General features: G+C 47.6%; 1 protein-coding gene across 2 annotated transcripts in view; it reads left to right on the forward strand.

Annotated features, from left to right (window-relative positions):
• PLXNA4 (plexin A4) overlaps positions 1–12,932 on the forward strand; it is a 472,614-nt gene that overhangs the window by 35,225 nt on the left and 424,457 nt on the right. The gene's annotated exons all lie outside the window — the stretch shown is intronic.

The raw sequence follows: 12,932 nt of genomic DNA on the forward strand, positions 1-12,932 counted from the left end.
TTGCTGAGCCCAGCAACTTTGATAAGAGGCGACAAGCGTCCTCGTGCTGATGCTGGGAGCTGGAGTGGATGAAGGGCTTAACTGAGGAGGCAACATGGACAAGGGGTAGGGCACTGGCTTAGGGTTTCTGCAGCTCAGCTCTGTGATTTGCAAATCTCCCCCATGCACCTTCCCAGTCCTCATTTCTCCATCTCCAGCAGGCCTGACCATCATCTCCCCTGTGAAGCTGGCTGTGCTCCGGGGTGAAAGATACTTCATCAGAGAGAAATGTCATATTAACTTGCTACATGAGGCAGCTCAGGTGAAAGCGGATCAGGGAGCTCTCTCCAGCGACGTGGCTGGTGTTTCTCATGATTATTGTCAGTGGTGGAAGTGACCAGAGATGTCTGGGGCCGTGCTCCTCAGGCTAATGGAGAGCAGCCGAGTTCAAATCTCCACCGCTCCGAGCAAGGTCCTGGCCCCTCTGTAGCTGGAATTAGGAAAATCTCGCCACCTCTTCCTCTATGAGGTGATCATCAGGCTCATTAACTAATTAGCACTAATTCATTGATTAGCATGCCTAGTGTTCATGCTAGGGACATGACAGTTGGGGTCTAACGGAGTTGCAGGAACGAGACCCTCCTGGTTTTTCCATCGATGTACGTGCCTATGGCTGAGCAGCGCTGGGTGAGCACTACAGGACTTCTCCAGCGCCTGCATAAGCTCTTAGTTCAGCCTGGGCATAGCTGCTGGCAACGTCCCGGTCCTCTGGACATCCTCAAAAGCCCACTGCTTATTCAGGTGGGTATGCATATGCTAACCTGGTGAGAGCTCATTTGCAGGGGCTTCTCAGGCACCACGTGGGTTCATCTTTACTTTTTTCTCCGTGGCGGTCCTTCCTCCCATGTGCCACCTCTCTGCTTTCAGCCAGCAGGGGTAAGGACACTCCCCTGCCTCTGTAAAGTGCTCTGCACTCCGGGCAGGAAAAAAAGTGGCTTTGGAGGCCCCTGGGGGAGAGAAAAGCAAAAACTCTTAAGCACCTACATCAACTGAAGCTTGCACTTAAGGGCTGTAAACCAGGGCCTAATTGCACGGAGAGGATAATTGCATTTGAGGTATTAAGTATGTTCCTCAGTATTAAACACCTGTCCTTGAAAGGATACTTCCAGATCAGTGTGCATGTAGAAATACTGCTGGCGGTAAATAATTACCTTCTCATCACACCCCCACCCTGCAACCTCTCCTTCCAGAACCCTCATTGTTTGTCCGGGGCAGGGGAAGCATGCTTTGGAAACAACCTCCTTCTCAAAACCATTTATTTGCTTCCCAAGCATAAAGCAAGAGGAAACCCTGTGCCTTTAAGTGGCCGGGTGCCAAACCCATGCACACTGCTGTTCTCTCCCGGCTCCTCGCGTCTGGTTGACCCCGCTCACACAAAATGTTCATTGAGGACAGAGCAGGGCCCAAGGCTGCTGAGTTGCTGTTGTGTCTGAGATATTTCAGGCGCAGCTCCCTCCCCCACGATCAGCCCCATCTCTGGACCACGTTGGCTCTGCCTGAGCAGCTCAGCATCTCTCAGCATCAGCCCCAGCTCCTGGTGGTCCCCCAGTTGCTGCTTCTGCAGCCGAGGAAAGTGCCAGCTTCTCCATCACTGCTTGTGCCATTTGCCTGCGCCTTTCCCCACATGGACAATTAGATTTTTTTCTGGGAACTGATCTTTGCTGCTTCCCCTGCCAGCAAGCCAGGCTGTTTTCTTCTGTGGTCGAGCCCTGTGGTCGCCCGTGGCTCAGCCTTGCCTTTTTGGAGGGCTCCATATGATCTCCTCGCATTCTCTTCCATGCTGGGAGATCAGCTACTTCGCAAACCTGACCTCGTATTGCCTCGCCAGGAGGTCGCCTTGCGGGCCAATGGGAATGATTGTGCAACAGGTTTTTTTTTTTTAAAAAAGCAGCAAGCAAAACCCAGCCATCCTGGAAGAGCCAGAAGCAAAGTGACTCCAGCTCCCTTCGTGAGCCCGATGCTATTTAAAGCACCTCCGGACTGGGGGCAGCCGAGCGTGGGAGTTTGTACAATAACCGTTCTGTTGAAGAGAGGGTCGAGGGTATGCTGGATTCAGCATTGCTTTCTGGGCCAAATCCTGCACAGACCCTTTCTCGCCTGCCTGATGCAAGTGTAGCTGTTGGGGTGAAAAACAGTGCAGGGTCTGTCTTAGTACTCGGAGAATCAGTGAAGATGTTTAGCCTCTGGGAACAATCTGATGTGCATGTCTATTTATGTTATATTCCAGCACACACATAACGTAAGACCTATTTTTTTTTCCCCCTGAAATAAGAATGTTTCTCTATCTAAATTGCATGGAAACATGGGTCCCCATTATACCAGGTAGGATAATACAGATGTTGGAAGTGTCCATCCTGAAGACTGGCCAGTGTGAAGATGGAGATGAGAAAGGCTGTTGTACCTACAGAGAGATGTCCAAATCTCATCTGACCATGTTTCTGCCCCAGACGCTCCGAGCCTGGCATCTGCCTGACTGTGCTAGTGTGGGATATGGTTTTGCTGTGAGTTTGCTTGAGAGGCATTTTATTAGCACTGGCCCGGTCTTCGGGTAACACGACAACAGCTTTGGGACAAAATGCAGCGTTTGCAGAGCCAGCGTGGACCTGGCTGGGTAGGTATGTCCAAGTCCAGGATAGAGCTGGGGAGCTGGGTGTGCAGCACACATCAACCTCCGAACCGTCCTTCTCTTCAGCTCTGCTTTGTTGCACAGATAAATGTCAGTAAGTGGATGAATGTGGCTTGCTGAAATGCAGACCTTTGTTGCATCTTTCTCTTGCAGATAACTACACAATACGTAGGACCCAACATCTTCCCTGTGCCACCAGCACCCAGTTCCTTCAATTTAGGAGCTGGTAAACATTGCAGCCCCAGTGTTTTCTGCTTTATGGTGCAGATTATAATAATATTTAAAATATTTAAAGAAGTACTTGAAACGCAGGAGAGGCAAGAGACCCAGAGATGCATGCAACCAAATGGTAGCACTGCAGAAAGACAGAGACCTCTGTTTCTGCCATGCAGTATTGGAGCTGGCATAGCTGATAGAGCATGTGGGTGACATTAGATCAGTAGGAACAACATCGTATTTTCCCTGTTTCAATGTCATTACCCCGTCATTGTCAGTGTTCCAAAATATAATAGGATTTGTTCAGCTGATTTATCATGTAAACAAGCAATATTAGCCAGGCACGTATTTAGACACACAGGGAGAGTGGGAGAGGCAGAGTGAGGGAGCCTGCAGAAGGGAATAATAAAAACATACTCCTCCTAATGAGGGAATGACCCAGCACTTATCAATGGGTTGGGGCTATTGGTCGGGATCCTGCGCCAAGAAACACAGGGCTGTAATTGTAATGGTGTCCCTGCTTCTGAGGGCCGGCTGCAGCCTTCCGCTTGCACGGTCCCGCTTTCAGATGCAGGAGGAGTTTGAGCTTGATGGCTTGAGTGAATTTATACTCGGCTGACACAAGTGCTCTGAATTCCTCAAGTACCGAGATCTGCACAGATAGACGCCGCAAGTGGGAGATTTTTCTTTTCAGGGCTCAAGTGCTTTAGTTTGTTGTTTAAGCTGATAACGAGGCTTCTTTAAATTCATTTTCTCTGAGATGATAGGACCAGACACAATTCGGTTCTCCCTGATACAGATGCGCAGCCCTGGAGCTCGGTACAACTCTCTGTTATTTGGTGAGCAAGCCGGGGCCTCTCGTACCCAGCTGAGCTCTCTCAATTTCCCCGTGCTGAAGAGCAACAGCACATACATGTTGTTCATTACAACACTTAGCTTACCTTTGCAGGACTGCGGTGAGGCTTAATTAATGCTTTTAAGCAGCTCTGGGATCTCCAGGCAAAGGTGTTGCTTGCATGCAAAGCAGCGTTGTTTTTTTAATTTATATAGTGCTGTTGGTGCGCGTGGCACTTTGCAGCCCAAATGATAATTTTGTCTGTGTAACAAAATAATAATTATAGTAATTGTGATTCAGTGGAGAATCTCTGGTGGTGCCGGCATAGGGGAGGCAGCTGGACTCTATCCGGCAAGGTGCTGGTGTGCGTCACTCGAATAGGAATGAAGGGTGCCTGGCAGCTGCCAGAAATGCTCCAGAGATGCTGGTTTAACCGTTCTGCTGCCAGCAAGTGTTGGGAGATAATGGGCCAGGCACGTTGTCTATGAAAGGGAGGACAGGTCAGCAAGAGAGGGCTCCTATACCCTTGCATGCAACAGACAGCAACGATATTGTTGTGGAGACCTTAGAAGAGCCCTGCGGTGTGGCTGTTGTGTCCATCTGGTGAAGATGGACATGAGAGCTTGTAACTTGGGGAAGGGAACGTCTCTTTGTTAGGTGTCTCTGTTGGGTGGACGTGCCTGAGAGAAACCCATGTTACGGCAAGCATGCTCAGGATTACAGGGCACAGCTGACAGAGGACAGAGCTCCAGTCTCTTCTTACGCCTCTTTCATCATCTCAGTTGATGTTTCCAGGAATTTGTTATGTAGACAACCTTTGACCAATCATGGAAATGTGACATCCTTTAGGATAAAATTCAGCAGCTGGCGAGCACTTCTCCTTCTCTCAAAGGTGTCTTTCTGCCTACACAGAAAACCCTTTTCACCTAAGATTTTCTCTCCCTGGGACTCTTACTCCCCATCTCAGCTACAGCAGCACCAGGGGAAGTCAGTACTACTGTGTTTCAGGTGCGTAACACAGCTTTGCTGCTGGAATATGTTCTTACAGAAGAGCTCTAGCAGCTTATTTGATCAATATTTCACTTTTGAAAAATCCCTAAATGCTTATTGACCCAATAGACCATGGCGGTTTCAAAGGCAGAGTCTCCACACTCAATAATCTCTTTTTTTTGGGGTGTGAAAAATTTTAAGTGAATTTTTTAAAGCTCATGGAAAGCACTGAGCTGAGAGCCACAGAGATCATATTCCTCTGTTTATCCTTCAGTGCCTCATCCATATGACCCTCCAGTCTCTGAGCCAGTAGAGGGAAGTTTATGGGACTGCAGAAGAACTCAGCTTCCTTTTACAGTCACATTTGCTGCTCTTCAGGTCCCACCCATCCTTCTTGTTTGTGGGTACAGTTGCCACCTGTGAGGGGATGAACCTCAGTGACCACACACCTCAGGGATCTGATTTTCACCCCAGCTACATGGCTTGGTGTGCTAATGCTGAGATTTGGAATCGAAATGTCAGGATTTTTCGAGGAGGTGGAAATGACCTATGCAAAAGGGAGATTTGGCTGACACAGCGGTAGTGTTTGGGATGTGGGATGTGAAGGCCTCCATAAATAAGAGTGTTTCTACTATCTCGGCCTGACACTCTGCGTTGCTGCTAGAGGTACTGTCCGTCTTCCCTGCCTATATCAGACCCTTGGGCTCTAACCAAGGCACTTGAAATATCACTTGAGTTACAATATCCAAACACAGAGAGTGTAAATATCCCACTGAAAAATATTCCCAGGTATCTGAGTCTGTTCTGCACCTTGTCTTGTTTATCACGACATAGTGCGACTGTTTCTCCTGGCAGATGCTTGGAGTTGACATAGGAGCTGAGGGATGTGGTGAAGCTGGTATCAGTACACCATCTGCCAGTGATGTGGATTCATTAACCTCCTGGTGTTTCAGGCTGGATCCTTAATTGCATCTTCATTTGTAATGGTAGGAATGTCTTCTATGCAAGTGACCAAGAAGCAAGTATGTTGTTTTGCTGAGGGCGGTATTGCACACTTGGTATCTATGATATGCTTCTCTGGATAGTCAGTCGTGGACCTTCCTTCATGGGAGAATGAACTGTTTCCCTCTGATAGCCCAGTGCTGCTTCCAGAGCAGAAATGTTGCTGCTGACCAGTCCCGTGCCAGTAGTAAGGCAACGTGCATAGCAAAAGTGAGAACAAGAGTTTGAGAACAAGCCGTGGGCTGAAAAGCATTTGCAGTTGCTGCTCTGTGGCTGTGACACAGAGTCAGCAGGCCCTGAAAGCTGTGGTCTGCATCTCCAGGGTCTGCAGCAGGAAATAAGAAAAGCAAACGTACTGCCAGTATTGCTTAAATTTTGTACTAGTGGGGTCTAGAGAATTTTTAGGGGTTCACTAACCAATGTACATTGCACACATCTTTTGGCACACTAATCATTCAGAAAGTCGATACTTAGAGGATGCTAAATTTATAACAACAATTACTTCTTACTAATAATCAGCCAGCTCTGCTGAGCAAAAGGCCTGAAGACTAAAGAAACTTGTTGGTCTCTGTAAGAAAGGCAGCCTCCTCTTCAGGAAATTGCAAATTTTACGACGTGGAGGTACATGGTATAGACCGTTGGGAAGCCTTAGGCTCACAATATAGCAGGAACATAAATGCAGGCATAAAAAGTCTGTACTACATTAAGATTCTGCAGCACTCTGGAAACTTGACACCAGTCCTTGAACTGATGCTTAAACTACAGACCTAAAAACCAAACGCCTGTACCAGTTCTAGTCAATTTGAGTACCTTTCCCCCCTGTTCTTGCGTTCCTGAATTATGTTTGAATGAAAACCTCGTAGCATAGTGGGTACAATTTCCCTGTAATTGGTAAAGTTACTGTAACTGCACTGTCATTTGTATATGGTGACATGTAATTGCATGGTAACCATTGCTGTGGTTGCACAAGTGAAAAGCAGTGTGCAATTATAATGTATTTCCAAATGCTGGCTCTTTATCCAGCTGCCATTATATCACAGAGCACCCTGTGGAAACGGTACTGGATATTTTTGTATGTCATCAGACCGTAGGCTAACTGCTGAAGAGTGGGTTGGTTGGTGATCTATGCTCTCTTTGGTTGGTGGCCCAGGGTTCCCATCTTTTTGTCCACAAAATTTCCCCGTGGCTTTGAATTGCAGATGGCAAAGGTCTACAGTCGTTGATGCTCGCTGGGGAAGCCTGCAGCCTTTTCCTGACCCACTGTCGGGAATGCATGTGATGGGGAGGGCAGTAACAGGCATCAAATTATGTGAATGATGTGGCATGAGGTGAAAGTCAGAGGGGCTGTCTCCATCTTGCACTAGGACCTCATAGCTAGACACAGCCAATGGGCTGAAACGTGATGGTTCTGCCGAAGTTCACAGCACAGATCGTGGGGAGAAGGTCAGATGAACCAAAGTCCACTGGTCTCAGAGGAGTCGGAAGAGAGACTCGGATGCAGCATGGCCAGAAGCAGAGATACTGCAGGAGGTCAGAGGCAGAGCCGATCCAGCTTAAGGAAGGCAAGGTACTAATGCCGGGGTAGGGCAAACCAGCATCTAACCAGAAGTTCACCAAGCAGTGAAGTCCATGCTGATACCATCAAGAGGACATGCACGGGCAAACAAGAGAAGCACAAGCCTTGGGTACCATACTGCTGCTGTTGGAGTTTAAAGACCGGTGGTTTGCTGGGAGATGGTTTCCATCATTTGCAGCTCCTCTGGGTGGAGCTTTATGCTTCACCCCTGCACCCAGTGATCTAGACCCTAACTTTCTTAGCTTGTATCACTTCAGGTACCGTGAAGTTCCTGGTGACAGATTTTCATAGGGCTTCCATCTCTCTAGATTTTTAACTATCCTGTTGAGTAGGATACATGCCCACCCTCACCCTCACTCAGTCCTTGCAGTCAGGAAGGAAGGAAGATCTTGCAGTCAGGTGATGGAAAAGACCTTGGATATCTCCTTGCAAAGACTCAGATGCATATTACTGTTGATTTCTTGTTGCTGTTGGCTCCCTGGCCCTGCTGGCAGCACAGACAGCCGTAATGTATGCGTTCCCTCCGTCGTCTGGCGTAGCCAAGCCTGAGATAACAAGAGTGAGAAGCCAAGTACCTGCCACCGTATGAAGACAGGGCTGTTAGGTATTAGCTGTAAATCAAAGGCGAGACTTGGCCGTTGGGACAGCCTCTATCTCCAGTGAGTCTGTGGAATTGCTTTGGAGCCTGCTGAGATATCTGGAAAAAGGCCCCGGTGCTTTGATTGGGCAGGAAGATTTCGCCAGAGTGAAAGCAAGGAGGAACGAGGGATGGCTAATCCTTTATCGAAGCTTTTCCCGAAATATGGATTAGGCTGTATTTGATGATCAGGGGCTGTTTCAGAGGCAAATAGCTAAAACAGATGTTTAAGGGACAATTGCAGTTTATTATGAGCACTGTTTGCACTGGCCCCCCAAATATCTGGTACTTCAACCATTCGTGCAATGCCAAAGTGCTCGCTTCTGCTGGGCAATCAGATGAGGATGGGGAAGGAGGTGTTGTAATCGGAGCTCTAACCCTTCTGCTGAGTTTGGGAGTTTTTGGGGCTCAGCGAATCCCTAGGGGACTGAGCCAGCACCAGCCTTGTAAAACCATCCTCTCCAGGAGGGCTTGGATGTGTTAATTATTTATTTGATAGGCTTAATCCTGGAGAAGGCAAATGCCTGCCAGAATCCACCTGTAAATCAGGCCCATTCTTTTGCACATCCTTCCTATTTCACTGGTGAATGTGACACTTGGCCACGGTGTCACGGCTGCAGATGAACCCTCTGGTTGCCGATGCAGGGAGCGGCGGCAGGAGCAGACTGCCGCCTCTCACCAGCTGGCTCCCCCCTGCATATCAGCCCAAGATGGAGAGGCAGCTGGTGGGACTCGGGAGGGCATTTATGCCCTGGGAGCTGCCAATCATTCTCATATGAAGATATTTCGGATATGTAGAGCACCTTATAAACCTGTGTTTAGCAGCTTCCCTGGGGCAGAGGGGTGGTGAGTAATATTCCCTCTTTTGCAGGTGGGAATCTGGTGTGGATTGATGAACTGATTGACTCCAGTCCAGCGTCTCGACCGCAAGGTCCCCCTTCCCTTCTGAGTTACCTACAGACTGCTGTGAATTTCTGTGTTAGATTTTAACTGCTCAGGATGCAAGAATTGCTGATCCTATCCCTGCCTCTTTAGATCTTCCCTTTGCCCCTCTCTGATATCCCAGCTGGTGCGGCAGCAGTGTTGCAAGCAGAGTGAATTCATGTCCTCACCTCTGCTTTCATTCTGGAAAGTCGTTAACGTGAAATTGCCAAGCAGAGAAGCTCCAGAGAGTTTAACGTGGCTACTTTATATTGCTGCTAGGAGTGTCTGGAATTGAAAATAAACCTGTGCTTGCAGCTCCTGACCCTTTCATCATAAATCCAAACTTCCTTACGTGTTTCTCTTTGCTGAAGAAGATGACTGTATTTCTGTCTTTACAAAGGCATGTGTGCAGCTGAGAGCCACAGCTGCACAGAAGCTGGGTGATGTTTATTTGTAGGGTTTCGCTTGCTGGCATTTTTTTGCAGATAATCCCCAGAGAAAATAACCCAAATGTGTTAAATGAAAACAGTTTTCATGTGGTGTGTGGCTTGCTGGCCTTGCTCCTATTCTTGGGGGACGGTTGTCCACATCGCAAACCACAACTCTGCAATTGCTTCTCTGGCACCCGTGCAACAGCATGTGAGTGAACATCACGGCCTTATCTGCCCTCACACACCACTTTGAGTGTCTCAGAGGCTAGGGTGGGCTGTGATGGTCCTAGATCTCATCTGAACTGTGTCATGTAAGAGACAGTGCTGATTTCACTCTTCAACCTCGCCCTGGTGCTTGGATCATAGAATGGTTTGGGTTGGAAGGGACCTCTAAAGGTCATCTAGTCCAACCCCCCTGCCCTGGGCAGGGACATCTTCAACTAGATCAGGTTGCTCAGAGCCCCGTCCAACCTGACCTGGAATGTTTCCAGGGATGGGGCATCCACCACCTCTCTGGGCAACCTGGGCCAGTGTCTCACCACCCTCAGTGTAAAAAATTTCTTCCTTATATCTAGTCTGAATCTACCTTCTTTTAGTTTAAAACCATTCCACCTTGTCCTATCACTACAGGCCCTACTAAAAAGTTTGTCCCCATCTTTCTTATAAGTCCTTCTTATAAGGGTGTGTCCTTCTGTAAATAATCTCAGGGAAATAAGATGAAATAAGTGGGCTTAAATTTAGTTTTGTGTCTGTATGGGGGAAACCCATGATATCAGCCCCATTAAGAGAAGGTCTGAGTTCAGCTGGAGCTGGGCTCAATCTGATGAGGGAGGAAGTAACCTGTGGTAATTGGATTAATTAAGTCTCAACAGGTTGGAGATGTGCTGCAGATCAGCCACAGGTTGTTGTGCTTGATGCTGGGATCTCTGGGTCTATATTCTCTTAGGGTTCTGCTATGGCTATGTGAGCTCTGATATACATCTACAGCAATTATATACTCTCGCTAACACATCCTGGCTGTTGATAAAGTGGGTTATAGAGGGCTCAGAGCTGTATCCTCACAGCCATGCAGACTCAGACCTGGTTGGAGAGCAAACAAAAGTAGCTTATATCTCCCTGCAAAACAGCACAGGCAGCTCCTGCCTGACATTCAAGGTCCTAGGTCATGCAGGAAGGCAGAGAGGTGGTGGATGCCCCATCCCTGGAAACATTCCAGGTCAGGTTGGACGGGGCTCTGAGCAACCTGCTCTAGTTGAAGATGTCCCTGCCCACAGCAGGGGGGTTGGACTAGATGACCTTTAGAGGTCCCTTCCAACCCAAACTATTCTATGATTCTATCATTCTGTTGCATGGGTCCTTTCTGGTCTCCACGTGCTTCAGCTGGAGTAGTTGGTTTTGGCTGTGCTGCAGGGAGGGGAGCGTGTGGGAGGCTGTGCTACAGCAAGGAGGATGCCTCGGACTGTGTCAGCTCTGCTTGATTGCTATTGTTTCACTGCTTGTCAGTGTAATTTCTTGTTGTTTGAGATGGAGTTTCATCCACTGGTAAGAAGTCTGCTGGCCCTATTGAGTTTTTTTCATCCTCTTGGTGGTGAAAAAAGCTGTTTCCCATTTCTTGTTTTCCTTTAAAACCATGACAAAACAGGACTTTCCTCCCTTGCCCCTCTTTCTGCCATTTGTAGAAGGTTTGCAAATTTCGTGCTTTCAGTCTGAAACAATTCTTCTCTCAGCCTGTTAGGCCATCAGTTTGAGTGAGACACATACACAGTTTTATTATAGCCTTGAAACACAGGTCATGTTAATTTGAGAGCTTAAGAGTTTCCCATGAAAGTGGGCCTGACTTCAAGACCTGGATTCCTCTCAGTTCCTACATCCGTAGGATGATTTGCGTTGGAAGGGACCTCAAGAGATCATATAGTCCAGCCTTCTGTTCAAAGGATGATACATCTTGATGTTAGATGCTTAGGCTAAGTGAATCCTCTGGAGTCCTTTTGCAATCAATTGGCTCTATCGGAAGGTGATCCAGTGCATTACAAGGCTGATTGGTTGGTTTGTTCTCTGACATACCTCCTTTCCTCCATTGATTATGGAGGTAGTTTAGGTGACCACTGTAGGCTACTTACTAAGATTTCACATGGCTAAAGCTAGGTGAGATGCATTCCACGCCAGGTGACGTGTCGGGTAGTGAATTGGTGAACAGAAGGCTTGTCGCACTGCATCAGACCAACACACTGCTCCTCTCATTAGCTCATCTCTGACAGTCAGTGTCTCATGTCTCGTAGAAAGATCTGGGTAGAGTCGCTGCTTCAAACACGTTTGTGCTTCCTGAGTAATCAAGCTGCAGTTTTCCCATCCTGACCTATGTAAGGAAGCTGTACATGTTCTCCTTATCCACAAAAACACTCAGTTTTCACAAGTCATGCTGTCAGCGGGAGTGTCTTGCCTCTCTGAAGTGTGGTCATCAGCTTGGTGGTACTAGACCTCGGATGAATTTGGCCTTTGGATCTGGGATGCAGATTTATCTTACACTTTCTGCTGGCATTGTAGACTAGCAACATCCTGTCTGCTGCTCATGGAGGCTGTTGATCTGATCTGTAATTGCTCTTTGAGCTGGTGTGTTAGCTCTGAAAGGGCAGTCCACAAACACTAATGACTCTTGCAGGCCAGAGCTCAGGCTAGCTGTTCCTTACTAATAGTTGTTTGAATTCCTCATAGGTTTTATGTGTTTATGAATACATTTAGGACACATTATTCTTCCATTCAGTAAAGCCACCTGTAATTATTCCCTGTAATTGCTGGGTGAGGATAAAATGAATCAACTATCAGGCTTTTACTGCTCGTGAACTCAAGCAAGGAGCAGCACGTATTCTAGCCATGCTTCCTGGAAGATGTGAGCTCAGACAAAGAAAATTGTCATGGTCCTTTATTACTGATACGTGAAAACTAGGCAACCTTCCTGTACAATTAATTATTGCCTTTCTAGGCCTTAGTCCAGCAAAACATTTTAAGCGGATGCTTAACTTCAAATCTGTGAGTGGTCCCAGTGAAGTTAATAAAGTCTAACTGCTTTGGCAATTGTGTACTGTGATTTTTGGAGCTTCATCTTTATTTGACTTATTCTGTGGAGATCTTCATATTGGCAACCTGTATTAGCCTCACCTACTGTCCAGATGGTGCCTTAAGGTAGAAGAGTTGTCGGTATTGTTCTGCTGCTGCACTTCTAAAGGGGGCTTATAAAAAAGATGGTGGCAAACTTTTGAGCAGGGCCTGTTGTGACAGGACAAGGGGGAATGGCTTTAAACTAAAGGGGGGTAGATTCAGACTAGAGATAAGGAAGAAATTTTTTACACTGAGGGTGGTGAAGCACTGGCCCAGGTTGCCCAGAGAGGTGGTGGATGCCCCATCCCTGGAAACATTCCAGGTCAGGTTGGACGGGGCTCTGGGCAACCTGCTCTAGTTGCAGATGTCCCTGCCCACGGCAGGGGGGTTGGACTAGATGACCTTTAGAGGTCCCTTCCAACCCAAACTATTCTATGATTCTGTAACTCCCTGAAGCCCAAAGAAACACCCTCAGAGATAAGTAGACACTACATGCATTCATATGCAAGGATCCCAGTGGAGCATCTGTCTGATGACAAGCCTGTTGAGTTCAAATGCAA

The sequence above is a fragment of the Aptenodytes patagonicus genome, chromosome 1 (genome assembly GCF_965638725.1).
Source record: "Aptenodytes patagonicus chromosome 1, bAptPat1.pri.cur, whole genome shotgun sequence".
In the NCBI taxonomy this organism is placed as follows: domain Eukaryota; kingdom Metazoa; phylum Chordata; class Aves; order Sphenisciformes; family Spheniscidae; genus Aptenodytes; species Aptenodytes patagonicus.